The 25,575-nt window shown below is 50.0% G+C and overlaps 1 long non-coding RNA gene and 1 other non-coding gene across 2 annotated transcripts; both read right to left on the bottom strand.

Annotated features, from left to right (window-relative positions):
* Positions 1 to 1,131: 1,131 nt before the first annotated feature.
* LOC123572585 (U6 spliceosomal RNA) lies at positions 1,132 to 1,238 on the bottom strand. The gene has a single exon (XR_006697153.1). It is a non-coding gene; the product is annotated as a U6 spliceosomal RNA (small nuclear RNA).
* Positions 1,239 to 13,996: 12,758 nt separating this feature from the next.
* On the bottom strand, positions 13,997 to 15,054 carry LOC123572226 (uncharacterized). Its single transcript, XR_006696606.2, has 3 exons — positions 14,793 to 15,054; positions 14,490 to 14,632; positions 13,997 to 14,230 (listed from the first exon to the last, which is right to left on the bottom strand). It is a non-coding gene; the product is annotated as an uncharacterized lncRNA (long non-coding RNA).
* Positions 15,055 to 25,575: the final 10,521 nt, after the last annotated feature.

Raw genomic sequence — 25,575 nt, 5'->3', positions numbered from 1 at the left:
GAGCACATACATTTGGCAAAAGCGAGGTGGGTGTGGGCGCGAGGGAACCGATGGCAGGCAGGAGGGTGGGAGCGCTGGAGTCACGGAAGCAGTGTTCTGGAGAGGGTTTTTGAGCAGGGTGGGAATGTGCCCCCGAGCCCTCCCTTTCCTGAAGGTGGAGTTCTGGCTTTCTACGTGGGATCCTGAGACCGAAGCTTGTGGTTTCAGCATTTCAGACTGAGGTTGAAAAGTGCACAGAGTGCGTCTGCCTCTGATGGAGTTAAAAGCAGCTTCGTCTGGAGTGCAGCAGTTGTCATGGCAATGCCTAATTCCCAGGGCTTGACTGGAATTGAGAGTCACTGCCCAATCATTGACGATTGGTCCGCACACTTTTCCTTTCTTCCCCTGCAAGAGATTTCCCTGGAAGACAGGCATAGCCACGAGAAGGCACTTCAGGCCGACATGATTCCTATCGCTCAATGTGAATCACTTTCTTTTCTTGACTGGGGCCAAGGGAAGTTATTTTGTTGCTAAAGGCAGCTTATGACAGGGACCTAATGATTTGCGGTATTCCCTGGACATCCCCGGAGCTCCATTTCAAACCCTAGTGCACCAAGAGTCTTGTTTCACCTGCCGACTTCCTGACCCCACCTTGCACTTGGCTTCTCCAGGGCTTGCCCCTTCCTCTCCCTGAGAGAGGAGACCTGAGGAAGCAGTGCCTAAGATTTCACAAGTCTCACCCTAGTAGTTATCCCAACCGTTATTATGATTTCACTGAACCTTACCCGTCCTTCAAGGCTCAGCTCAAGTCTCCTTGGTGAAGCACTCTCAATGGGGAATACATGCCTTCCGGCTTTCTCCATGATGCCCCACAGCTCTTGGCCTGTGCCATATTCATTCATTCATTCATTCACTCACTCAACATCGATTGACCACCCACTAAGTGCCAGGCAACTGTACTGGGTTCTGGAGCCTGAACAAAACAGACAAACGTCTCTGTCCTCATGGGGCTTAAAACCTTGTATGGAGCAGACGGTAGACATGGTATATAGGTAAGGTAGGTAGTGCGTTAGAAGGTGACACATGCCAAGGAGAAAAATAAGCAAAGGCTAGGTAGGGAGTGTCAGGAAAGGGGGTTTCCATTATTTACGCATCTATTTTTTGAACACCACGAATCCGTGTGTCATCCTTGCACAGAGGCTGTGCTCATCTTCTCCGTATTGTTCCAATTGTAGTGTATGTGCGGCCACAGGGAGCACTGGGATTTCCATTTTAAAGAGGGGTCCAGGAAGGGTTCACAGAGAAGAGACCTGTGAGTGGAGAACTGCAGGGAAGGAGAAGGTGAGTCATCTGAGTGTCTAGAAAAAAGGACGTTCCAGGCAGAGAGGCCATCCAGCGCAAAGTCCCCGAGGTAGGACGGAGCCTGGCATGTTGGAGTGACAGCTTCTGGAGTGGAGGGAAGGAGGGGCTGATTTGGGGGAGACAAGCTCAGAGAGGAGAGGAGGGCAGATCCTTAAGGCCTTGTGGGGCATTGCGGGGACACCGGCTTTTACGTGAGCAAGAAGCCTTCAGAGGGTTTCTGACAGAAGATCACTCTGTTGCTTTGAGAATAGATCACAGCAGGGGTGGGGGTGGAAGTAGAAACCTGTTGCCACCTGACAGATGATCCAGTTTGGACCAGGCTGGCACAGATGGGGTGGTGACAAGTGGCCTCTGGCTGTGCTTTGATGGTAGGACCACCTGTTTGGTGATGGATTGGAAGTGGGCATGAAGAAGGAATGAAGTGGGTATGAGGAAAGAATGTACCGGGGCAACTCCGCCACAGCCTGAGTCCCCGAAAGGCTGGCAAGGTCATGAGAGAGGGGAAGTGGAGGGTAGGACCAGCTGGGGGTGTGGTGGGAGACCCGGCTTCCAGTCTGGATTTATGAGTCACCCAAGGGGAGAGGTCAAGGAGGTATTTGGAGATTCGGGTCTGGAGTTCATGGAGGGATCTAGTCCATGGACCTCTTGGGAGTCATCACTGACAAGGTGATCTATGAAACCACAAGATGGGATGAGTGCACCAAGCGAGTGACAAGAGGTCCCAGGATGGACCCTGGAGCCACCATCACTGGTCTGTCAGGAGGAACAAGCAGGCGAGCCAGGGATGGAGAAGGAAAAGCACAGCGCGGCGTCAGGAAGTGAGGGCAGAAAGGGCTTCAGGGAAGAGGGAGAGACTACACCACTGGCACTGCTGGGAGGTGCTGGGAGGCGTGTAGGATGAGGGTCAAGGACCAGCCAGCAGATTTAGTGATAAGATAATCAGAGCCTTCCAATGGAGCATTGATAAGAAAGTCCTATTGGAGGAGGGCTAGAGAAAAATCAGGAGGCTGGGCGTGGTGGCTCACGCCTGTAATCCCAGAGAGGCCACAGCAGGCAGCTCACTTGAGGCCATTAGTTCGAGACCAGCCTGGCAGACTGGCCAACATGATGAAACCCTGTCTCTCCTAAAAATACAAAAAAATTAGCCAGGCATGGTGGTGGGCACCTGTAATCCCAGCTACTCTGGAGGCTGAGGCAGGAGAATCACTTGAACCCAGGCAGTGGAGGTTGTAGTGAGCTGAGATTGTGCCACTGCACTACTACCTGGGTGACAGAGTAAGACTCCATTAAAAAAAAATCAGGAAAAAAACCCCCAAGAGACTGTAAGGCTAGAGAGCACTTTGTAAGAGTGTTGTTGTAAAGGGAACAGAGAAAGGGGGCAGTACCTGGAGGGGGATGGGGGCCAGGACGGAATTTTGGGGGGTGAGAGAGGAAAGCATGTAGGGCATCACGGCTGCTGAGAAGGATCTAGGAGGGGTCCTCCCGCCTGGGGCTGCCCACCAGAACCACCTGGGAAGTCTGAAGTCTCCCAAAGCCTGGGTGAACTCCAGGCTAATGAAGTAAGCATCTTTGTAGACAGGTCCTCCATCTGTATTGTTAAAAGCTCCCCTGACACAACCTGCCATGGCTGTGACATGTAGCCAAGATGAAGAACCAGTGTCTTAGGGGAAAAAAGGATGAGTGGAGCAGGCAAGCACAGGAACAATTTCATGAATGGGGGAGAGGGGGTGGCGTCCAGTGAAAAGAAAAGGGGGTCTTTCAAGGGAGCTTGGATGGTTTGCCTCTGTCAGTGGGAGAGAAGCAGAGCCTGTACGTGTTGCTGCTTGGCAGGGGACATGTGCCATGGGGCCTGGAGAACGGTCCCTTCTGGTTGTCCCTTTTGTCAGAGACATAGGACCAAAGGTTACCAGCTGGCAGTGAGGGGAGGGAGGAGTTGGAGGTTGTTGGGGAAACAGGAGCATCAGAGAGCCAGGATGACATCACTCCACAAATCAACTGCATCTTAAAACTGGTAAGGCATATTCCTTGTCAGTCATGACCCGTGGTTGTGAAGTGTTTATGGTTAAGGAAGCAGCTTAATAATGCCTGCAAGGACAGACTCCTGTCACAACAAAATGCCCAGATGCACAGATAAAACATAACAATACATGCTTTTTTTTTTTTTCCCTGAGATGGAGTCTCGCTCTGTCGCCCAGGCTAGAGTGCAGTTGTACAATCTCAGCTCACTGCAAGCTCCGCCTCCCGGGTTCAAGCGATTCTCATGCCTCAGCCTCCTGAGTACCTGGGATTGCAGGTGCCCGCCATCACACCTGGCTAATTTTTGTATTTTTAGTAGAGATGAGATTTCGCCATGTTGGCCAGGCTGGTCTCGAACTCTTGGCCTCAAGTGATCTGCCTGCCTCGCCCTCCCAAAGTGCTGGGCATAAGCCACCACGCCCAGACCAACAATATGTGTTTTTGAGGTAGTTATAGTCATGCTTTGATGGACTTATGCGCTAAAATGCCAAGGATAACTTTATCTAAATCAACAAAGTAATAAACTTTTTCACGCTGTCCGCCCACCCGCACATGGACATAACTTAGCTTTTTCATAGATAAGACCCCTGTGTAAGAAGAGTTTTAAACCAAGATGGCACATTCCTCCTTGTGCTTTCTGAGGACCCCTTACTCTGTATCTGAGCAGCTTTCAATAAATTATCTCTTCTCACCGCACTCTGAATTTTCACCTTGAATTATTTCCTGCCCAAGACCCAGGATCCCTTTCTCGCGGTCTGGATCAGGATTCCTTTTTCAGGCAGCAAGATGGCCATCTGGGAGAGCGGGTCCTGGGGAGTCTACTGTGTCCTGGGCAACCTAGGGGCCACTTAGGCTTGGGATTAGTCATCTAAAGTGGGACGACTCTGCCTGGCTCCCCTGCGGCTCCCCTCCTGGGCAGCTGCTTTGGGGTCCACAGAGCGCTGAGGTCTCGGCGCTGCCTTTTACTGCTGTGGGATCTCTAGCACACTGTTTCATCTCCCTGAGTCTCCATTTCTTCGTCTGTGAAGTAGTGACAACACCTGCCACCAAAAATGCATTAAAGATCAGAGGTGGATTTTTTGTTGTTACTATTTTTTCAGAGACAGGGTCTCACTATGTTCTCCAGGCTGGTCTCAAATTCCTGGGCTCAAGAGATCTGCCTGCTTTGGCCTCTCAAAGTGCTGGGATTACAGCTATAAGGACTAATGAGTTAGGGCCGGAGTGTTTGTGTTTGACGGAAAGGAGCCGTGTTCTCCCCTCTGTGAGCATTTGGGACCAGTATTTTCTATTTGTGTCCTCCAAAAAAACATGCCACTTATGTGCGGGCCACATGGAGATTACAGTCGATAAACGCCTCTCGGCTGAATAATGAACTACATAATGAGCATCTGTCTTTGTGTGAGTGATGAGACTATCAAAACCCAGACGAGGGCAAAAGCAAGGTGAACACATCAGCCTGCTTCACCAGCAATGTTTTTTCTCTAGAATCCTCGGCCATTTTGAACTGTCTGATTCTGATCTTAACTGCACAGTTATAAATAAAATGTATGATTTGTATCTCTCCTACTTAGAAGAAAAATATGTGAGATCACATACAATGCAAGGCACAGATATAATAGAGTCATTCAAACAAGGGTGAGAAACACGATTAGACAACCGAGCTGGAGGCGGCAGGAGAGACGCCCTGTGCGTGCACATCGGACTTGCTGAGGTGGAGGGCGTGCATTGATCCGCCTGAAGACAGCACGCTACATCTGCAGTATCTTTGTCTAGATCAACCATGATTTGTTTTTCTGTGTTTTAGAATATGGCAGGTTTCAGGTACCGTCTAGGGCACAGCTTCATCCGGGTGGGAGGCGGTGACACTGTTTGGATATTTGTCCCCTCCAAATCTCCTGTTGGAATGTGATCCCCAGGGTTGGAGGTGGAGTCTGGTGGGAGGTGTCTGGACGGTGGGGGCGGATCCCTCCTGGGTGGCTCAGTGCCCTTTGCAAGGGAGTGAGTGTATGCTCACTCTTAGCTCCCGTGAGAACTGACTGTGAAAAGGAGCCCGCACCACCTCCCGGCTCCCTCGCTCCCTCTCCAGCCCCACCTCCCCACTCCCTCGCTCTCACTGTCGCCCTGTGAGCTCTGCACACACTAGCCTCCTTTCGCCTTTCTCCATGAGAGCAAGCAGCCTGAGGCCTCACCAGAAGCCGATGCTGGCTCCATGCTTTGGGTACAGCCTGTGGAACCGTGAGCCACATAAGCCTCTTTTCTCTCTAAGTCACTCAGCCTCAGGTGTTCTTTTATAGCAACACAGACACACTAAGACACTCCTTCCAGGTGGCCCTGGGAACAGCCCCTGAGCGTCTGGGTGTCTTCACTCTGCCGCTGAAGCCCACTCATGGGGAAGTAAAGAGGGGTGCGGGCCCTTCCTACCTCTGGGCTAGTAATGAGCAGCCTCCTGGAAAAGGGGCACCCCAGCACCCCATTACCAACAGACGGGAGGAACACAGAGGCCTGCCTTCAGGGCCCCCCCAGCAAACTCAGTGGTGGGTGTGCCTGAAGTTGGGGACTGTCCCTTCCTAAGGAGTCCCAAGGACCCCTTTGCTGCATAAGGAGGCAAAGGAACCATCCAGGGAGAAGCTGCCTTGGGGCCCCCTGACTGGAGTCGTGACATCTGCTGTAGCTTCTGTGACCATAAGGATCACATGGGACCCAGACACCTGGGGCTGAGCCTCCTCACTGCTCCCCCCTCACCTCCCTCTGCCCCGGCCGGACTTTCCTCCTGCCCTGCGGCGCTCTGAAATGCCCGTCCCAGCAGGCATGACAAAGCCAAGCTGATATCCTCATGAAGGAACTTGGTTCCTTCCTTCTGAGGGCTCCTGTGATTTGTGGGATATGACAGTGATCATAAGGATGCTGCCTCATGGGCCTCCTCCTTCAAGGCTTAAAATAAAGGACTGAAGCTGGGCACAGTGGCTCATGCCTGTAATCCCGGCACTTTGGGAGGCTGAGGTGGGTGGATCACAAGGTCAGGAGTTTGAGACCGGCCTGACCAACATGGTGAGAAACCCCATTTCTACTGAAAATACAAAAATTAGCTGGGTGTGGTGATGCACACCTGTAATCCCAGCTACTTGGGAGGCTGAGGCAGGAGAATCACTTGAACCCAGGAGGCAGAGGTTGCAGTGAGCCAAGATTGTGCCACTGCACTCCATCCTGGGTGACAGAGCAAAACTCCGTCTCAAAAAAAAAGATAAAAAAATTAATAAATAAAGGACTGTGTGCCCTGGGTGCTGACTGTGTGGTTGAGGAAGCCAAGGCAGGCGCACAGTCTTGCTGGGGCTGGTGGGTGACTGGAGCCCAGAACCCGCCTGGCTTCGGGGAGAGGCTTCATGCAGAGTGTCTGTCTAGCAGAAGCCGGCTGTGTTGTGAGTAGTGGCTCGGCGTGGCTCTCTGTGGCCCTCTGACCTTGAATGAGTCATTCTTCATCTCTGGACTCAGTATCTTCCTCAATGAAAAGTGAGGGTTGGGGGGTGGGGGTGGGGATGACAGCAGAGGGTCCCCAAGGCTCCTCTGGGATCCTGTAGCAAGGAGAGTGATGCTGCACCCTCAGTTTCTAAGTCACAGGTCAGAAGGAGCCCTCCGGAGCCCTCCCAGAGGCCGGGCACACAGACACGTGGCGCCGGGAGAGCACAGCTGGGCCCGGGCAGGCTCATCACATCCCACAGCTCCCTCTAAAGCCGTTCTGCCAGCTTACACGGTGTGTCATGAGAGCCTGGTGATGCACTGGCCGTGATTGGAGATGAGCTGCTGTCTGCCTTAATTGAGCTTACGGGGACTAAATGTAGTTGCTGAAATGCTGAATGCAAATTACCTCTGATTCACATTTGGAATGGGTCCTCATGTCCCCTTTCTGTGCATAACTGTAATGTGGCAAGATCTGGAATTCTTTTTCTGGAGTTTGACGCTTTAGGGGGTTTAACTCTGGGGCTCTGCCCAGATCCCACCACTCATAGCTTTTGCTTTAGTCTGCTTGAGACCATGACTGGTCAAATGAGGTAGTCAGTCCTAAAAGACCAAATGTCCTCTGGGACCGGGAGTGAGTGTTGCACAGGTGTGGTCTGACCTGTGTCAGAACATGGACAGAGGCTGCTCTCAGATAGCTGGGTTTCTGTAGGACCTGCCCCCCTGAGGCCTGGGCGCTTCTCCGGCAGGCCCTCCAAACATGTTGAGGCCTGTTGTGTGTGCTGAGGTCTGAGGTCTGAGACTAGTTGGCTCCAAAAATAAACAATCGAGTCAGTCTTGAAAAGTTATAACAGAAACAAACCTCTCGGCAAAGAATAGGAGGAGTCGTTGCCTAAAAGCCTCTTACAGAGCAAGGCGAGAGAGGAAAATAAATGGGGCAAGGCAGTGTATAATTAAGCGTAACCTGAAGGGTGTGGCACAGCCCATGAAAGTGTTGGGCACACAGCAAGGCAAAGGAGCGGGGAGGGCAGAGGAGTGGGGAGGGCAGAGGAGCGGGGAGGGCGGAGGATCAGAGAGGGTGGAGGAGTGGGGAAGACAAAGGAGCAGGAGGACGGAGGAGTGGGGAGGACAGAGGAGCAGGAGGGAGAATGAGTGGGGAGGATGGAGGAGCAGGGAGGGCAGAGGAGTGGTGAGGAGAGAGGAGCGGGGAGGAGAGAGGAGTGGGGAGGGCAGAGGAATAGGGATGATGGAGGAGCAGGGAGGGCAGAGGAGCGGGGAGAGCAGAGGAGCCAGGAGGGCAGAGGAATGGGGAGGACGGAGGAGCAGAGACGGCAGGGGATCAGGGAGGGCTTGAGCCCTTGTGGGGGCTTCCAGGTGGGGCTGGAAGGAGACAGATGCCAGGGTGATGCGGGAGAGAAAAGAGGGTGTTCCAGGCAGGAGGGGGCCCAGACAAAGGCAGAGAGGGCAGCTAAGAAAGGCCTGGGTAACAAAGCACTACAAACCAGGTGGCTTAAAACAACAGAACTTTTTCTCATAGTTCTGGAGGCCGAAGTCTGCAGTCAATGTGTGGGCTGGGCCGCACTCCCTCCGAAGGCTCCATGGGAGGGTTCTCTCCACCTCCTCCAGCTCCTAGTGCTGCAGGCAGCCCCTGGCGTCCCTTGGCTTACAGAGCATCACTTCAATCTCCACCTCTGTCATCACACAAGCTTCTCCCCGTGGATTTCTGTCTGTGTCTGTTTTTCCTTCTTCTAAGGACTATTGGATTCGAGTTCACCCTCATTAAGTGTGACCTCCTCTTACATGATCACATCTCCAAGACCTTATTCTAAATAAGGTCGCATTCACAGGTACTGGGGGTAGGGCTTCCACATGCTTTTTTAGGGAACACAATTTAACCTATACATCAATAGAGGCCAGAGAGGCCAGCCTGCCTGACCTTCGGGGGAAGTACTGCTGAGGAGCATCGGGGAATGAGGTTGGAGGAGGATGTGAGGCATGCAGAGTTCTGGGTGGTCATCTCGAAGATGCCACCACAGCCATGGCGGTGGCCACCAGGGTCTCCTCCCTGAGAACCTGCCGCCGCGTTGGTGGGGTAGAGGTGGGGGGTGATGTAGCGTGGGGGTCACGGCTAGCCCAGGGGAGAATCACAATGCAGGCACCCGGGGATCTGGCATCCTTGACTGATGGCCCAGAACCTCCCTTGGGTCCTTCACACTCTCCCCAGCTGTCCCCAGGCGAGGACAGGGCAGGGGGGCAGCCCAGAGCCGGCCCACTCCTCCCTTTCCCAGCATCCTCTAACTGAAGAGTGTGCTTGGTGACCCCCCTGGTCTGGCCAAGACTTGCTCAGAACTGAGCTGCAGGCCAGAGTCCCTTCCTACCCAATCCTTCATTCCTACGCCTTCCCAGGTGTCCGGCTCCCCAGAGGTCTGAATGTACTCCTGCTCTTTCTCCCTTTACCCTTCACAGGCATTACTTCCATTAAATCTCTTGCACATCTAATCCCATCTTGGCATGGCCTCGTGACTGTGCAAATAGAGTAGAAAACAGGGAGGCAAGCTGTTTGTTTGTATTAAGAGAGAGCTGAACGGAGCAATCCCTGTGATGCTAGGATTTCAGTCTGAAGCAGATCCGGTTTTTCACTGATAAGGGTCAGTCAGAGTAAAATCCACAACCAGAGAGACGGGGACAGAGACTGGAATAAAGGAGTTCACTTTGACCTGCTGCAGGAATTTCAACAGGATTATTTACGTGCCTCTTCTATACTGGTGATTTTGCTAAACTTCTTTGCAAATATTCCACCACAAGTTTATTGAAATGGACATATTTGCTATTATTCATTTTACAAACTGGTGCTACATTTTTTTTAAAAGAAGTTCTAGGCCAGGCGCGGTGGCTCACACCTGTAATCCCAGCACTTTGGGAAGCCAAGGCGGGCAGATCACGAGGTCAGGAGGTTGAGACCATCCCGGCTAACATGGTGAAACCCCGTCTCTACTAAAAATACAAAAAATTAGCTGGGCATGGTGGTGGGCACCTGTAGTCCCAGCTACTCGGGAGGCTGAGGCAGGAGAATGGCGTGAATCCAGGAGGCAGAACTTGCAGTGAGCCGAGATCGCGCCACTGCACTCTAGCCTGGGCGACAGAGCGAGACTCCATCTCAAAAAAAAAAAAAAAAAAAAGAAGTTCTAAAATATTTTGAACATTGGGAAAATCGTTCGAGTACACATGGATCTTCCCAATGGAAGATTATAATGCTGGTGTTTGTATTCTGTGACATTCTCCCCCTCACTCTCAATAAAAGTAAAATGGTAGAAGTGAACACAAGATAGGATACTTTGCAATTTCATGTAGTCCTAGGATCAACCATTCTGCTAATCTGTTTTGTCTGTTTGTTTTTAAGACGGAGTCTTGCTCTGTCCCCCAGGCTGGAGTACAGCAATGCCATCTCAGCTCACTGAAGCTTCTGCCCCTCGGGTTCAAGCGATTCTCCTCCCTCACCCTCCTGAGTAGCTGGGATCACAGGCACTCGCCACCACACCCGGCTAATTATTGTATTTTTAGTAGAGATGGGCTTTCCCCCATGTTGGCCAGGCTGATCTCGAACTCCTGACCTCAAGTGATCTGCCCGTCTCATCCTCCCAAAGTGCTGGAATTACAGTCGTGAGCCACTGCACCCGGCCCATTTTGTGAACCTGACTTTTAAAATGGAAAGAGATACCAGGGTCAAAACAATGAGGAAGAGGTAAGAGCACACCAAAAGGAAAGTAGGTTTTTTTTTTCCTTACTCCTCAGCCCATACCCTCAGCCCAGAGTTATCTGGTTACAGTGCTGTGGGAATTTAACCATAAATAAATTGAATCTGAATTATGCCTGTCAAAGTAAGTGACTAACATCAGCTGATGGTTCTGAGTCTTGGCTTCTGCAGTCACTATTTTTTTTCTTGCTCAAGTAACTTGAAAAATTACTAATGGACATTGCTAATCCCAGTCATTAGTAAGCTTTAGTCAGGCTCTCTTCAACTACAAAGGGAAAAGTTCTTTTCCGATAGAGGAAGATTAATGCACTCAGGTTCCACCAGTTATTCATCTAAATCCCCAGAGTAACAAGAAGATCCAATGCCTCTGCTTTACTTGAGCCCGGAAATGACCCTGGCATCCCACAAGCACCAATTGGAGTCAGAAGGCCACCCACCCAAAGACTCGGGGTTTTATGAACCACCAAGTTTGCCATCCCCACAGACACCTAGCATGGAGGCTTTGTGATAAACCAAAGTCGTTCTCTGTTCGACACTGCTCCCATCCTGATGCTGCCCGGGGGGATCGCCCGTCAGGAGGGCAGGGCTACCTGACCTCAGTGAAGTCTGTGGGGGCTGTGGGGCAGAGGAGAGGCTGTGGCAGCTCAATAACAGGCACTCATGTTCGTTACAACTCTGCTGACACAATGTGTCTTTCCTTCTTTGCTTCTCTCCTCCCTGCCACGCTTCTTTACCTCCTCCACTTGTTCTAGAAAGAATAACCTACAAATGGACAAAAATGACAACGTGATTAAGTTAACTAAAGGTGAGAAGTTTATTCGTTAGGACTCTTGCATTGCAGGAGACAGGAATCTCATGCTGTCTTAAGGAATATACGGGAATGTTCTTGACTCACAGGGAGAAGCAGAGGAGGGACCGGTCTTAAGGACAACAGGAACCCAGGCTTTGCTGTTCCTCCCATCTCTGAGTATTGTACCCTGGCTCCCAGTCTGGCCGTCCCTGGAGCCGGGGTAGTGCCAGGCTGAAGTCTTACCGCCTTGAGATAAGAAGGGAAAGGGCTCTGTCAGTGCCAGAGTCCCAAGGAAGGCTCTGATTGGCCACCAAGGACCAAGTCTCCCGACTGGGGGTGATTATGATAGGCTGAGCCAGGGACCAGGGAGGCAGAATACTGGCGTCCCCTACGAGACCTAAATATTGTGCTGGGAAGAGGTAATTTCCCCCAAAAGGAAGATACATCAATTAGTGTACGCCAGATGTGTGCATGCGTCAAGCCAGGAGCACGCACGTGCTGTGGGTGGGCCATGGCTTGGATGACCTATGTTCCAGTCAGCTCTAGGACTCACAAGATACAAACACACCAAGAGTTCAGGAGAAAGACAACTATTCTTGTTTTAAGACCGAACAGGAATTTCTCTCTAGAGATCTTAGCGTATGTCTTTTTTTTTGTTTCAAACTATCAAATCCCCAAGTTGGCTTAGCAACCATGGAGCTCTGGCCGCTGTCACAAAACGGAGTCCTCTCCAAGAGTTCCAGGTGGAAACAGCACTCTCCGTGGTGGTCTTGTGTCCCTCTTCTAGGAGCCCTGACCCAAACAGCCGCGTGTCCCCTCTTCTAGGAGCCCTGACCCAAACAGCCCTGTGTCCCCTCTTCTCGGAGCCCTGACCCAAGCAGCCCCGTGTCCCCTCTTCTCGGAGCCCTGACCCAAACAGCCCCTGGGTCCCCTCTCCCTCCAGAGTCCCCAGTGCAAAGCCCAGCTGTGCTAAGGATCGCGCTCCTCAAATCCCATGTGATCCCTCGTCTGACTGAATAAAAGTCCCTTCTTTCTGCCTGGCCCTGAACTAGATCACATCTACGGGCCTTGAGCTCATTCTGTCACTCAGTTATCGAAAAGTCACTGGAGAAAGACTTGTATAAAATCAACAATTCCTATAACAACCAACACCCCCACCGTTACACCTCACATGGCGTAGTCTCTCTTTAGCAAAGATCTGAAGATGTTTGCAAACATGTCAATGATAGTCCAAATAACAACAAATATCACCCGCATAAAATGGAAAGGGGAAGTAGGCTGGCGTCCCCTCTCCACATTCCCCTCTTTGGGAGAAGGAGCTCGGCCCACACAGTGTGGTGGGAGGCAGCCCTGCTCTGCTGCCCAGAGCCCCTGTGGGGCAGGGCGTTCTCCACGGCATCCCTGACAGCCGCACTCCTGTCAGGTGACAGCAGGGTGGCTCCACACGGCACCTGCAATTCTCTAGCAGGAAAGACAGATGCGAAGTGTGCGACTGCTTTTTTTCTGGTTCCCAAAATACTTTCCAGGAGAAGGATCAGAGAAAGGGCCAGGGCAGTGGATCTCAAATGATATGCACACACGTGTGCGTACACATATGCTTACGCATGCACACACGTGCTTACATACGCATGCACATGCACATACATACACACATGTGCACACACGAACACACACACGCATACATGTACACACAAGCTTGCACATGCACACACAAGCACACACACATGCACACACATGCCCTACCCCAAATTCCCCAACCACAGCCTGGGGAAGGAGCCCAGGCACCTCCCCCGGCCCTCTGAAGCAGGGCCTGAGGGCCACTCTGAGAAACTCTGCTCCTAACTCCAAGGTGCCAGGTCCCCGGCTGCCCTGGACCCGTGGGAACAGCCTTCTAGGAAACACAGTGTCCTCTGTGGTGAGGGTGGCCTCTGGGGGCCAGGTGTATTAGCTTCGGAGGGCAACAGGGCACGTGCCCAGGACATTGTGGACTTTTTGCAATTTTCCAGAAGATTCTGGAAAGCAAACCACATTGACGGTGCTACTGCTGTGTGTCTGGTATTTGCACTGACATCAAGGAAGAGACAGGAACGAATGTGCATGGAGCCTCTGCCAGCCCTGCTGCCTGCAAACACCTAGGCATCCTTCTCTACTTTGTGCTCAGTGGCTATGGGCTTGTCTGCAGTCACACCAGCAGCAAGCAGCCAGGCGGGTCTGATTCCGGAGCCCAGGCTCCTTCCTGTGCGCCTCTTTAAAGTCTCAAGGCCAGCTTACACAGAGGCAGAGCCCTGGGTGGTGTCATTAGGGAAGCAACCAAAAGGAACCGCAGCCCCGGCCCCTACTTCTTCTGCAGAGGCGGAAATTCCACCATTAGTAATTACTTTCCTGGGAGGAAAAGTATATTAGGGTTCTCCAGAAAAACAGAAGCAATAGTGTGTGTATATACATGTGTGTATGTATAATGTATATACATATACTTATATATGAGTATATCGCAGGCATTCCTTAAATTTACCCACCTCCCCCCACCACACACACACACACACACACACACACACACACACACACACAGAGAGAGAGACAGAGGAGAGAGAAATTGATAAGACTGATTCACTTTAAGGAATTAGCTTGTGATTATGGGGGCTGCCAAGCCTGAAATCTGCAGGACAGGCCAGCAGGCTGGAAATTCAGGTGTCAGCTGAGGTTGTGGCTTTGAGTCAGAAGGCTGTCTGGAGGCAGAATTCCTTTTTCCCTGGGGCGTCCGAGTCTTTTCTCCCACGGCCTCCAATTGATTGGATGTGACCCACCCTGCTATAGACGATGGAGGGTGATCTGTTTTCAGTTCACTGATTTAGTTGTTCATCTCATCTAAAAAAGACCTTCACAGAAACATGTAACTGGCATTTGACCAAACAGCTGAGCGCCGCAGCCTGGCCACGCTGACATTTAACGTTAGCCATGACAGAGCCCCTAAAATCAGCATGAGGCTCCATGCTGAGCCACAACACCCTGGCTCCGACCTGCCGCTGATGGCTGCTAGCCCGGTGATCTCCAACAGGACCCCTGTGTAAGTCACTCAGCCTTTTCAAACCTTGTATTTGTGTGTGGTGGGGTAGGGATGGGGCATATAATTCTTACCGTAAGAATGAAGTGAGCTGACATCCGTGAACACACCGTGAAATGGAAAATCCTGCCCGCCTGTGTTTCTCACTCTGTGGTGGGAGTGGGTTCAGCCGGTATTTTCCTGTCTGCATGTCCATGGGGTCCTCATTCCCAGGCTCCTGTAGAGGAAGGCCCTATTGATCTGCCATCAGTAGGATGGGCATTTGACGGCTCAATCAGTGCAGATGGATTTCTGGTGACTCATCGCACAGCATATGCGCTCAATAAATATTTATTGCCGGAGTGCGGGAAGAAGAGGCAGCCACTTCTTGTACTTACCACACAAATTGGTTTACAACTCAGTTCTCCGAGTCCAGAGAGAAAGGGAGAGAGCGTCCTCAACAGACTCCTCGATGGTCTGAGGGCAAGGACCTTGGCAATCACCCCGCCTGGCAGTCTCACTTCACAGATGAAGACAGTGGAGGCTCAGAGAGGCACGTGCCTGCCAAGTCTGGCATGGGATGGTCACCGGTCCAGGACCAGGGCCCAGGCCTGCCTGCTCAGCATCAATAAATAGGACAGAAATTACTGTGAAAGTCAATCTCCTCCTCCACTGCTTCACATCTTTTCCAGAATAAATGCCATATAGAAAAAAAAAAAAAACGATTTAAATGTAACATGATTTTTATGTTAAAAAAAAGAGAAACCATATAAATGCAGAAGTAAATATGGGAGAGATTTAAAAAATAATTTTGAAGTAGGAAGGGCTTCTCTAAATACGACAGAAAACCCCAAATAGACTTAACAAATAAATTAATAAAATAAAACCTATAAAAAGAAAAAAATCCTGCACGGAAAAAAGGCATAATAAACAAACTCAGAAGACAAATAACTGGGAAGAAATATTTGCCACCCACTGATGAGGAGCTAATTTCTTTATATATAAAAAGTGCCCGTAAGTAGATAAGAAAATGACCCGCCACCCAATAGGAGAATAGGCAAAACTCACAAATAGACAAGGATGGAAAGGGAACTCAAAAAAGACACGCGAACGTGTAAAAAGATGTGCATTCTTACTTGTCACAAGAAAAATGCACAGTAAAAGTGCGAAATACTGTTTTCACCTAAGAGATGGGCAAATATCAAAAAGTTAGAAATAGATTTGTGTCGATGAAGGTGTAGAGAGACAAGCACGTTCATACACTGTGGGTGAGACTGCAAACGGATGAACGTCCCAAGAACAAATCGCTTGTCTCTGAAACTGAATCATGTCTTCACACCTTGTTATAGCAAGTCCCTATCTAAGCATTTGTCCTTCAGCACACTTCAAAACGCGTGAAATGACATATGCATGGCATTCCAGCATTGGAAACAGCCCACATTTTCTTCAGTAGAGGACTGCACACATAAATACAATAAATACATAAACAACGATAATAAATTATGCAGTGCTGTACCTTGGGATACTAGGCAGCCATTCTCAGGAATGAAGCAGCTCTCTATAAACGGATATATACAGTCTTCAAGACTTACCGCTGAGTTGGAAGAAAAGATAGAGAACATCATCAACAGCAGGTCTCCTCTGTCGGGGGAGAGCGTCTGCATGGACCTCACCCTCCCACGCCCCTCCAGAGTCCATCTCACCTTTTCTCTCCCTTCAAACCTCCCCTCCACTGGTGGTACTGCCTCTTATTCACGGGGAAAACAGAAATTCTCAGGAAAGAGCCTCGCAAGCTGTGTCTCCCAGGCTGCATTCGACGGGGTCCCTTCCGGTCACCTGGGTGAGCTGTCCCACCTCCCACCTATTGGCGGCTGGCCACGCCACCGGTTCAGCTCCTCTCTCTTGTCTGTGAGGTTTCCCCTTCCTTTCCTGCCCCATCAACACGACTCCCTCCCCTGAATGTTACAGGGTTGTTAGCACACGAACATGTTGTAATATCCCCCATCTTTTTTTTTTTTTTTTTTTTTTTGAGACAGGGTCTCACTCTGTCACCCAGGCTAGAGTGCAGTAGCTGGATCTTGGCTCACTGCAGCCTTGACCTCCTGAGCTCAAATGATCCGAACCTCAGCCTCCTGAGTAGCTGGGACCACATGCCTGTGCCACTACACCTGGCTAATTTTTGAATTTTTTTGTAGAGATGGGGTTTTGCCATATTGCCCAGGCTGGTCTTGAACTCCTGACCTGAGGTGATCTACCAGCCTTGGCCTCCCAAAGTGCTGGGATTGCAAGCGTGCACCATCGTGCCTGGCCATATCCCCATCTTAAAAAAAAAAAAAAGCCCTCTCTTGACCCACATTTTTCCCTGCTCACCACCTCATTTCTCTGCTCCCCCATACAGCAAAGTTCCTAGAAGTAGTTCTCACTATTCACCACGTCCTTTCCTCTGGACGTCCTGAGCCAGTCCCAGCAGGCTACTGCTGTCACGCTCCTCTGCTCCTGCAAGCTAACCAGCGGCCTCCAGGCCTCCTCTTCTAACTCACTGCTTCTTCTCTCCCTTGCTCTCTGCGGGACACTTTCTCCCAATTCCCTGATGACCCCCTGACTGCTCTTTCCTGGTCCCTTCATTGGCTCTTTCTTATCTCCCCAGCCTCCAGCTATTGGAGGCTGTGAGGTACAGTCCCGACCTCTTTGCTATCTACACTCTCATCTGAGACCTTCTCCTCCCATGTCACATCTTCAAATTCCATCCCTAGGTGGGCGACTTCCACACGAGCATCTCCTGTCACCCTGACCCCTGTCTCTCTGGACTCTTCACTTGGGTATTCGATGTATGTCTGAAGTTTACAGTATCCAAAAGCAAACTATTTCCCCAGCCCCTCCCTGCCCCTCCTGTCCCAGTAAGTGGGATCATTCCAGGTGCTCCCATGCTGCCCTTTCCTCCTCTCAGACCCCACATCCAATCTATCAGCAAATTCTGAGCTGTCTTCAAAACATATTCAGAAACAGCAACGCCTTCTCGCCACTGCTCCTCTCCTACCCTGGCCTGAGCACTGTCACCTCCTGCCTGATGACACAATGGCCTTCTCACTGTGCTCCCTGTTCTTTCCCTGTCACTTGCACAGCCTTTTCTCTCCATGCAGCCAGGCTGCTAAGATCCTTTAAAAGCCTGAACCAGATCGTGTCATTCTTCTAGTTGATGCTCTCCAACATGATCTCATCTCACTCAGATAAAAGCCAAGGCCCTTACCGTCCAATATGTTAAGTCCTACCACTCTTTCTCTCACCAGCTTCAAACACCCCGATCTCACCCTTCTATTATGGAATCCTATCCCCAGCGGCCCACATGGCTCACCCCACCATGTCCCTCAGAGTTCTACTCAAATATTCCGTGACTCTAGGGTCACAGTCAAGGCTGCCGGCAGATGCTGAGCCCACTGAGGGAGGGTCAGGCTAGTGGGGCGACAGCCACAGAGGCAGGAAATGCTTCCCATGATGCTGCTCAAGGCAAAATAACAGCAGAAGAAACCCCTGGCTTCTGTTGTCCTCCTACCCCTCCACCCCACTCTCCCACTCTCTTCTATTGGCCAAAGCTCGCCGGACTAGAGCTTTCACCAGTTGGTGAAAGATCCTGGGACTAGAGGCCCTGGTAGTCCATAGCCGGGCAGGTCAGGGAATGGATCTAAGAGGAGAGGCAATGGGCCACACAAAAATAGACCCCCCATGCAAATGAGCACAGCCCCATATTGGCCCATAAGTCAGTCTTTGGGGAAATGGTTACCATGACACAATTCTAGAGATGTGTCAGGAACATCTTGGTGAACAATTTGCACCAGCTTCTTAAACCTGCAAAGATAAACAATAGGGTTGAAACCAATGGTCCTACTGAGACGGACTCTCCTTGAAGCTCCGTGAGAAACAGCTGCTCTCCTTGCATCCTAACTACAAGAATCACAGACAAATTTGCCGGCCTCAGTGTTGACCACAGTGAGCACCGGGGGCCTTTGGCAAATGCTGTGCTTTGGCAATGAACCCCACCCACTCCTCACTGCACACAGTTATCTTTTGGATACCCAAAGAAATGTCTGCATCCATCCCTGTAAGATATTGGCAACTCCTTCAGGTCATGGGTGCATAAGCTCTACAGTGTCAGGAAAATGTTCTCTCATGCAGGTCAAAGAACAACGAACTTTGTTTTGTAATTATGCTTTATTTTTTGACCTAAAGGGTAAAAAGCTACAATGACTGGAGCTAGAAAAAAACAAGGCAAGACCTTTCGTACAATGGTGCTATCAGGAGCACGTGTTGCAATGATTTCAAAGAACCTTATGCAAGCCCATGGTACAGAGTTCTACTTGGAAACTTTCTCACTGTCCCAAGATCTTAGGCAATTCTTAGGAGTTAGATTTAGGAACATTTTACAAATTACCTTTTGTCCCACATGGCACAGGAAGTGTTGTCATAAACCACTATGTCCTTGAGAACCACCTGCATGCCTAGAGTTTTTGAACTAACCATCTTTGAGGGCTTTGGCGTGCACCAAATGGGCATTTACTGATTATGGCATAAAGTGCTAGTGAACAGGGACAGAGATAAATTCTGGAAAGGTCATGCGTGAGTCTAACTCAGGGTTTGTCAGGGGCTTCTGGGAGGAACACAGCTTCTGCAGAGAGTCAGGATGATGCTGTGCCTCTCTAGCAGGGCTTGGAGGTCAGTGGGTCTCCGCCTCTGTGCACCTGGCGCTCTGCTCTACAAATGCTACCAAGTCCGAAGGCATAGCATGCAAATCTGTTTTTTCTGGAGTCTTGTTGAAAAGCCGTGACTGGCATTCTAGAGAACAGGTCTGGCTTTCAGCTGCATATCACTGGAATGGATGGTATCAATGGTGCAGGCAAACCACAGCTTCAGACAGACCCTCACATGTAAGTGAACAGTCAGATTTGCATTGCAATATAGGACCTTTCAGGCCAATATCGTCACCAAAGTAATTTTATTTGCTTAGGAAATTATTACAATTAATTTACATGACTTAATCATGTGCCCATAGATGGGTGAGAGGTCAGAAACCAGTCAAGAGCCATATTCAGGTAATAGTAGTATTCGGATTTCCCAAGGTTAATCAGGATGTTTATCGCATGTTGAGAGCTAATAACAAAGTCAAGAACCAACACACACAGACCTTGAGTCAAATTCTGCAGCCCAGGGAGACCAAGCCTTCCACCCCAATGGGAGGTAATGCTGGATCACTAGGATAAAAGTCACATGGGACACTCTGCAAAACAATTATAAAGGCAGCTGTTGGCAGAACCAAGGACTTTATTCCCAACTAACGCGGTTTACATGACTACTACCCTTAGTCAGGAAGGGGGCATCATTGCTGGGGATTCCCTATTCTGTTATTTGTCAAACAGGCACCTCCTCACTGCACAGCACTTGTGGATACACGTGCCCTTCTTGGGGAATCTGTCATTCTGTAGAACTGCTGAGTGTGTGCTTAGATACAGAGCTGGCCAAGACACGAAGCTATTCTCTAGAGAGAAGATATGCACAGCAAATCTGTCGTTTGGGAGAACATTGCTACAGCGTTCACCTTTACCTTCATCCAAAGTACTTCTTGGATTTCACGATGAGGACTGCCTTGTGGTTGACTGGCATCATGGATGAAGAGCTACCTGGAGCACAGTCCAAGGAGGTGGCTGGCACAGGTGCCCGGAAAAATAAAAACGGACCCAGAAAGGGGCAGTCAGGAGATGTGTTGTCCCAAAGCAGTGTTCCCACTGGTCCTGGGCCCTGCCTCCACTTCTCTGCGTGGATCGATACTGATGACTCCATTTGTACCAGGGAGCAAAAGCCATCACAAGGTTACACAATCATTGCCCAAGCTTAAAGGAAATAAAAACTGGAATGTGACTCTTTGCCCTGTTTTTCACGATTAGATAACACCCCCTTAGCTTGGTATTCAATAAGTTATCAAAGTATTTACAGAGTCCTGAGCCCAGACTTTGCTGTTTAGTTTTTCTAAGAGTTGTAAAATTGAGCCGCCGTCTTCCTGCATATACAGACCATTGTTCTCTCCATTTGTGTCACAGGCAAATAGACCAAGGCAGCTAAGATGTTCTCAGTTGGTTGGTCCTTCTTAGTCGGTCCAAGGTTACCCCAAAGGCATTTCCTAAAGAGTCTTCAGTAAAGTTCTTAAAAGCAGAGGGAGCCACATTTTTTATGTTTTCCTTGAGGGCACAGCCAATTCATACTCATGGGCAGAAGTGAAATGAATGTCAGTGCAGATTCCAGTAACTAGGTTTCTGTTCCCTTCATCTGTAAAATGGATGTGATCATTCTCTTGGGGGATTTTAGTGGAAATTAGGTGAGACAGTTGATATGAAGTACCTAACATGGTGCCTGCATGTCATTGATGATCAAAAAGTTCCTTTCTTCTTTGCAATGTGGAATCCACTGTCACTCAGGTTGGGAACTCATCAGACACAGACATCCATCTCACGATCACAGAGCTTCCTTCTAACTGCAACATTCTAAGCACCCAGGGTAAACGTGGACTTCAAACCCCTGAGGACACCCCCAATTCCAAGACTTTCTAAATTGTCAATACTATATAAAGATGACTCACGGTTTCCAAAGTCATTTTCATTTATATGGAATAACAGACAAAAAAATTTTTTTTTTTTTTAAAGCATGGTGGGTATAAGGGAACAAGTAAGTTTGGAAAACTAGGTTAAGTGAAATTAAACAGCCAGTGTCCCCTTCATAAGCTCTAATCGAGGATTTCCTTTATGTTAACTCTCCTACTCTGGGTATTTCACTTCTCAGCGGGTTGTAGGCCCTGGCCCCGGGTGCAGCATTTTAAACGATCACCTCTGAACGAAATGTTGCCTGGCTGGGGAAGAGGTGGCTCACCCTGGCGGGCCAGTGTGTTCAGCTAGAGCCCTGGGAGGTGACAGCATTCAGAAATGGGTACCCCAAGTATTTGCAGGTGATGTTGGTCTGGGATACTAGTATAGTGGGACAGCAATGACACAAACACATGTGTGGTATAAAACGTGCCAATCATATCTTTCCCCCGCATTCAATGTGCTAACATGATGTTTAAGAGCCCTTAGCACTGTCACCTAATAGAAGCTGCATGTTATTAACTCTCATGCTCACCAGTCTGGGCCAATGATACCCCCAAAAGGAAGCCGCCTCGATGATACGCTTTGGCTGTGTCCCCACCCAAATCTCATCTCAAATCGTAGCTCCCATAATTCTCATGTGTTGTGGGAGAAATCATGGGGGCGGGTCTTTCCCAGGCTGTTCTCGTGATAGTGAATAGGTCTCGTGAGATCTGATGGTTTTATAAATGGGAGTCCCCCTGCACATGCTCTGTTTCCTGCTGTCATGTAAGATGTGACTTTGCTCCTTGCTTTTGTGAGGCCTCCCCAGCCATGTGAAACTATGAGTCAATTAAACCTCTTTCCTTTATAAATTACCCAATCTCAGGTATGTCTTTATCAGCAGCATGGGAACAGACTAATATACTAAACATGCCCCTTTCTGCAACAAGCTATCCCAAACCATCGGTAGGAAGGGCCTTGGGTGATTTTCTTTTCTTTTTTTTTTTTTTTTTTGAGGCGGAGTCTTCACTCTGTTGCCCAGGCTGGAGTGCAGTGGCACCATCTCGGCTCACTGCAAGCTCCGCCTCCTGGGTTCGCACCATTCTCCTGCCTCAGCCTCCCGAGTAGCTGGGACTACAGGCGCCCGCCACCACGCCCGGCTAATTTTTTGTATTTTAGTAGAGACGGGGTTTCACCGTGTTAGCCAGGATGGTCTCGATTTCCTGACCTCGTGATCCGCCCGCCTCGGCCTCCCAAAGTGTAGGGATTACAGGTGTGAGCCACCGCGCCCGGCCCTTGGGTGATTTTTTATTTGTTTCTGTTTGTTTTTAATTTCCAACTTACTGTGGAATGATACTTTGTAAAATTCAATAAAAAATAAATTACTAGAGCAATACATTTAACAAAGACATACCAAATACAATCAGGACAAAAATACACGCTTCCTTAAAGAGGCCACAGAAATATTCTGAAGACCACCTCTCTTACAGATGGGGAACTAAGGGGCCTGCCCCCATGGCATAGCTGATCAGAGGCGGCTCCTCTGGCTGAAGCAAGCTAGGTGCTTTGGCCCAAGCCCTAGCCCTGACCCCAGCCCCAGATCCAGCCCCAGCCCCAGCTCCAGGCCTGGCCAAGTTCTCCTCATCCTTCCCGGAAGACGAGGGAGAGGTGAATGAGGCACTGGCCTCAGGCGCAAATTTTAAAAACTCACTCACCAAGATAAAGAATATTTAATGCAATATCTTTCTAAACATCAGAATTCTACATAAAGACAGAATCAGTAACGGTGCTGAGCCGAGCAATATCGGCACCTGAGGCAAAAGGCAGAATCAGTGACATTGTCAGAGCCTTACTTAAAGTATTGGCCTTTTGTTCAGCACAGATTTTACTGCGTTAATTTTGAGAAGGAGGTCATAGGTAGGGCATACAGAAACAGTGAATGTCAGGGGTCACTAGATGGACAACGTCGCATGGGCCCGCCACATAACACATATAACTGTGTGCACACCAATGGGAGGGGAAGGTGGGGGTTTTCAGAAAACACCTCAAATCAAAACAATTACTGTGTTTCTTCCACTCTGAGACTCCACCAGTCAGATTTGTGATCAATTTGTTAATATATCTTTAGGAGGAAAAAAATGGCAGGTAAGCTTCTTCTGACATCATTTATAAGCAACCCCCATAATTCAGAAATATTCACATATAGAACCCTGAAGGGAAAAATCCCAAATTGTTTTTTCCTCTGCTTTCACATTACGACAATCATCAACGCGGAAGGTTCATGTCACCAAATGTGTGTGCTGGGGGGTTCTCCCCACTACCAAGCAAGCAACCAGTTCTGCAGGAAACACCAGGGTGTCCTCCAACTCATTTCTGACAGTCTACCTGGAGATAGCGGCAGATCCCACAGGTTGAGGGCTCAGTCCCCAAGGCACGCCCCCCATCCCACTTCACATACCAGTTGCAAGTCCAGGCATCTGGAGCTTCTGACCGACAGGCTGGGCTCTCAGCTGGGGTTCCCACAACCCCCTCTCAGGTTCATTAATTTGCTAGAGTGGTACACAGAACTCAGGGAAATGTACATTTAAAGGTTTATTATAATGCATATTACCAAGAACCCAGATGACGGGATGTACAGGGAGAACAGGCAGGGAGCTTCCAACCCCTCCCCAGGCACGCTGTTTTCCAGCAGCCTCCACGTGTCCAGGGATCCAGAAGCTCCCAAACCCAGACCTCTTGGGCTTCTTATGGAGACTTCATTGGACAGGCACAATTGACAACCATGCAGAAATGTGATCAAACAAAAAGGTATGATCTAATACTGACACAGTAAGTGTGGACACCCAACAAGGCCTGCCTATTCCGATCGTTACTGGCCTTTCCGTGCAGGATTTCTTCCTCTCAGGAATGGGGCAGGGCTCCTTCGGAACAGAGGGTCTTAAGTCCCACAGTCAGACAGATGAGGGAGGATTAGAGTCCGGCCTTGGGCTGGTGAGGTGGTGAAGAGGGGGCATGGGAAGTTCAGAGGAGAGATTGTTTCCTGGGGCCTGCTTCTGAGGCCTAAAGCACCCCAACATTATCACAATGACTGTGATGAGGACGACAGGAGTGCTGAGCCAGGAACCCCGGACAAAACCCAGTATTTATACCTTGTAATATCAGAAGCACCAAAAAAGAAAAAAAAAAAAAAAAAAAAAAAAGAAAGGCTCTTAAAATACAGTAAAATGTTTTAATTTAGGAAGCACTAAAGTCTTTGTTCCAACAAAATTAACTCAGAGAACAAATTATTTTACATATTTACACAGATCAATCAACAAAAGTACACATTATAACAATTGCTCAACACTGTCCGTCAAGAAAACATTTCGAATGAGAAGCGCCATGGCGGTTTTCTCCTTCCGGGTCACCCAGTGGAATGAGGGCCCCCGCCAGGGGCTCTTCCCAGATGTCTCTTCACTCCAGCCAGCTTCCTTCTGATGGCCCCATTTTCCTTTCAAACCAGTTCTCATCAAACCTGCATCAGGTTTACGCACCCTGGCAAATGATCATTTTGACAAGGATTAAAACTGTAAGCTAAAGAGACGACACAAATGACAATTGGGAATACTTTTGAGCGGGGACAGAGGCTAAATACTAGCCCCTCCCCTTTTCTACTTCTAACCAATATCTTGAGCATTCAGTGGGACAATACAGTCTTGCTGGGTCTCTTGAAATCCTCCAGCAAGAAGCCAGCCAGGAGAAGACCCAGGCGTCCCACACCTGTGGGGCCAGGATGGCTGCCTGGTGCTGAACCCAGACACGGTCCTCCCAGAGCATCTGCCCCTGTCAGGCTCTGTCTGGAGACTGGGGATCTTCCAGGCTGGCTTCATTCTGGACCAGAGAGCAGAGGAGAAGGAGAAAGAATATAAACCCACCCCTGTGAGCCAGGGAACCACCCAAGCTGTAAGATTTTGTGCAAGCTGCTGGAATTGGGTTGGAAAAGCGACCCGGCAAGCAGCTGAAAGGAAGGGTGTGCACGCCTGCTTCCTAAGGGGTGATCCTTCGGGTGGGCTGATAATGCCTCCTCCCCTGAGGAGGGAGTCCTGCGAAAGCACGCACCTCAACACGAGTAAAGGCCCTATGGTGTCCCCAAAGCGACCCCTGTCGCGTTCACTCTGCGGGTAGCCTCCCTGCATTACTGATTACTCCGAGCGGCTGAGCTGACGTCAGCATTCTGGGAGCGCCAATGACCTTTGGGGTCATCACATCCTCAGAAACTAGAGCAGGAGGGGAAGCGACCCCCAAGCCAGCGCTCCCCCTACTTTCCACCCAGGAGCCGAGGTTGCGCCATCCTGGGGCGCATCTGGGGACAGGGACCCACCAGCCCCCTCCCCTAACCCCTCTAGGGCCCTCGGCAGCAGGCGGTACCGGATGCCCACCAGGGGCTCTAAAGGACCTGGGCAGCACGGGGAACCCTCGCCCGGATCTTCCAGCCCTCTCCTTCTCCTTCTCCCAATTCTTTCCGCAGTCTCAGAAGCCCCACGTTTCCCGCGGCGGGGGGACACGCACTTACCGCGGATCCACTATGCAAACCTTA

The sequence above is a fragment of the Macaca fascicularis genome, chromosome 3 (genome assembly GCF_037993035.2).
Source record: "Macaca fascicularis isolate 582-1 chromosome 3, T2T-MFA8v1.1".
Taxonomy (NCBI): Eukaryota; Metazoa; Chordata; class Mammalia; order Primates; family Cercopithecidae; genus Macaca; species Macaca fascicularis.
The sequence above is the reverse complement of the archived record's forward strand: the minus strand, read 5'-3'. Positions and strand labels throughout refer to the sequence as shown.